Source organism: Lissotriton vulgaris, chromosome 11 (assembly GCF_964263255.1).
Source record: "Lissotriton vulgaris chromosome 11, aLisVul1.2, whole genome shotgun sequence".
NCBI classification, from domain to species: domain Eukaryota; kingdom Metazoa; phylum Chordata; class Amphibia; order Caudata; family Salamandridae; genus Lissotriton; species Lissotriton vulgaris.
Genome location: NC_141699.1, coordinates 469,097,652 through 469,101,458, shown reverse-complemented (window position 1 = coordinate 469,101,458; position 3,807 = coordinate 469,097,652).

The following is a 3,807-nucleotide window of genomic DNA, read 5'->3' as shown; positions in this document are numbered from 1 at the left end:
CCTTGGATTGGCCAGGCTGAGAGATCTAAACATGACCTGGTTCCTTTCATTCAGACCTATATGGCAAAACTGCATCTTACCTGTACTACGATGTATGCTATGCGGAGATGAGTGCGTGTTGGACACCTGTCTTGCACTTCCATCAGCAGTACCAATGGATATCGATACTTTGCTCAGTCCGATAACGGCTCACGCATTGTGTTGTCCCCAGCGGCTACCAATCCTGATGACGGCATTCGTTGAGACTCCTGTACTATGACTAGGTGGTAACAGTGGAGCGAGTGACAAAAGCAACATCACCCAGGTACGACCTTCTGTGAAAATTGCTGATCCAGCCTTTGATGACAGCAATCATTCTCACACCTGCCAAGTTACAGCACTATCGAATTTGGTCGAACTGTCACCTGATTTTGTAGACCAATTCTTTGAGAGCCTGTCTGATATGATGTTCTCACCCGAACAGAAACAATAACTTTAGAGAAGCATTCCGACACACAGCGTTCCCATGAACTCTGAATTCGGCCTTCAGTTTTGAACAACAAAAACTGCTAAAAGCGTTGGAACTCTATTTATCCCGTTCAAGCAATAATTATTTTGAATTGAACACTTTTTAATATTCACCTTTTTTTTCTGGCACGAAAAATTCTTTGCTTAAAGTAGAACTATTCATAGAGAACAGAAGCTTCTACTTCTATTTTTAGATACATCTAGAGACATAATAATTTTACACCAGCCTCTAGCACGTTTTACTGCAATGCATTTATATGTGATGAAATTATCTCGCCCTTCTTTTCTGTATTCAGAGATATTTCATGTGTAATTCTTTTTGCAAAATCGTTCATTGATTGCATATGCTCTAATTTTGAATGATTTCTATGCTTCAAAAACGTACAGTACCTATGTTTTCACGTATTACAAATACGCCTATTTCAAATGCATATATGTATTTTGGGGTGGGCAATGTTACACATGCATCTTATTGCTCTAGTTTTAGTAATTTGATGGACATGTATTCGTGGAGTGGGTGTTGCATTCTAATCTAGGACCCTGATCGATACTGTGACCTTATGCCCCTATACGGCTATAATCCCCTTATACCCCTATATTGGCATAACCGATCAAATGCAATATTCAGAAACTCGTCTCTGGCATCACACGAACAGAGCCACATTTCAGAATCGCTTCCTCTGCCACTTCCTTTGCAGCTAATTAGTGCAATGACATAGCAGAAGTTACTATCTAAGATTCCTAGATTAACACTCCGAGTTCTTCAACAAGATAAAAACTCAGCAACCTGGGAAAGCCCCGCTTGCTATGTTTTGATTAGTAATAGAACTCTAATGAGCACTGATAGACAATCACTTCCTAGTGACATCTTTATTGACGTCTTATGTCCAAAAACTTACGTCAAACAAGGCACCTTTCAGGTATAAATATTACCAACGTTGCCTTAAGCAAACGCTGCTTTTTTCGCTGATGCTGCTGCTGTTTCACTGAAGCTGAAGCTGCTGTTATGCTGATGATACCATAGCTGCTATCGCTACTGCTATCGCTGCTAACGAGCGAACGATGGTGTGGTGAACTTAAGAGCTGAATAGCCGTCCCCTGCAAGAGCCCAGCAGATGCAAGCTGCCCGTGGACGCTGCCCCTCCTCCTCCTCCTCGACGAGCTGAGAGAGACGCTGTCTTTTCTCCTGCAGAGAAATCCAGCTCCGGCGTTTCCAGCCTACCCTTGCGGGTGACTGGGATATCGAGTTCCCTGAAGGAGATACCAGACCTCCATCATTCTAATCCAGAGGTATGGTGTTGACTAAACCCTTAGAGAGAATTCTTGAAGCAAACCTTGGCAAAACCAACCTAACTTAAAGCTATTTACTTACTCCCCTCCCAAGTATTAGGCTTAGGTCAGGTACACTGGGGTAGGCGTAGTTAGAAGCACCAGTTGAGTATTTTAGCCTAATGTATATATGAATGTATATATGCTTTATTCATTTTAAACCATTGTATGGCTAAGAAACCATATTTACAGTATTATTTCGCAATACTCATCTTACTGTACGTACTTTTTATAATAACAAGTCTTGCAATTGTGGCAATTCATTTCTCTTGTACGAGAAGAAAGACTGTTCAATAAATGTTACCCTTTATTGAAAACGCCCGTCTCTCTATTCTCTATATATTGTGAAAGTAATCTGCACAACAACTGACTGAGTAAAATAACTGTCTATTGTTTCACACGACCCTAGAGATTAACTCTTATCTGAGGAGCAAAGTTGTCATGTTGCACGGATGTTGGAAAACTGAATCCCTTCTTGTCTGTACCAGGGAAGCTGATCACTTCCTATTCAGAGAAGAAAGTTTCCAGTGACCTCTGAGCTAGTTGGTAACAGACCCAATTAAGTTTAGCATAGTTAGTAGAGGCCTGGAAGATCCACACTTCTACGTCGATACTACTGTTTATGTTATTCCAATGCGCAGGGCCTATTGGGAAAATAGGAACTACACTACAAGATGACCTTGAAAAACACAACACCAAGTGCCAGGAGATGTTAGATGTGGACAACTCTGGTTTCTTGGAATCTTTGGAATTAGGATGTACAATACTATGTTCATATTGCTTGCAAACCCAGCATCAAAAAGTGATCTTTGATTTATATTTTACTCCTTCTAAAATAGCTAAATGAGGTGGGGTTGCTGGGATACAGTGCCCTCGGTGTCGGGAACTAAGAGCGGATTTGGTTCATATGTTTTTTTCCTGCCCCTGCCTTAATACACTTAGATTGGATGTTGCACTACTTTTAGGGGAGATCCTTAAGTTAAATCTCTCTCTGACCCCACAGATTATGTTGCTGGGGCTAGACGAGATGATTTCAAGGACCGGGCCCAGCTCATTTTTATTGTAATGGTAGTCTGTAGGCTTTGTATAGCCTCGGGATGGCAGGATTCCCAACTTCCATCATTCTAGCAATGGTGGGGCGTTCTCTCTATCTCTCCATATATATATATATATATATATATATATATATATATATATATATATATATATATATATATATATATATATATATATATCCACAGAAATGGCTCCAACACTCGTAGTCCAATGGCGCTCTTAACACCGGTGCCGACTACAAAGCAGAGCCCCGCTTTACTATAGTCTTCAGAAGCTATCAGCCGATAGCGAAAGTCAGCACTCAACAAGGGTAAAGTTTTCCCAATAATCACAATTTATTTCCAGATAGCAGCATACATCGCACAGAACCAACGCGTTTCGCAACCCACTGTTGCTTGATCACGGTCCGTGATCAAGCAACAGTGGGTTGCGAAACGCGTTGGTGCTGTGCGATGTATGCTGCTATCTGGAAATAAATCGTGATTTTTGGGAAAACTTTACCCTTGTTGAGTGCTGACTTTCGCTATCGGCTGATAGCTTCTGAAGAATATATATATATATATATATATATATATATATATATATATATATATATATATATATATATATATATATTACCTACTGGCGATAGCCAGTAGGTATATATAGTTAGGACCTAGTTACCATAGGAAATGTCGAACATTCTATTGAGAATAACTTTGGCGCCGATTGAGGGATATGCCTGTAATTTTCTTTAGATTTGCCTCGCTGCACTCCGCTCGTTCCCTGAAAGTTTCGGGGGGAAACGTCAAGCGGGGGCCGAGAAAAAAGGGGGGTCTTAAAACTTGTTTTCCCCATGTTATTTCCATAGGGACATTCTGACAAGGCTACAGCTCGAATGGCTGAACGGAATTACACCAGATTTGGCAAAATGGT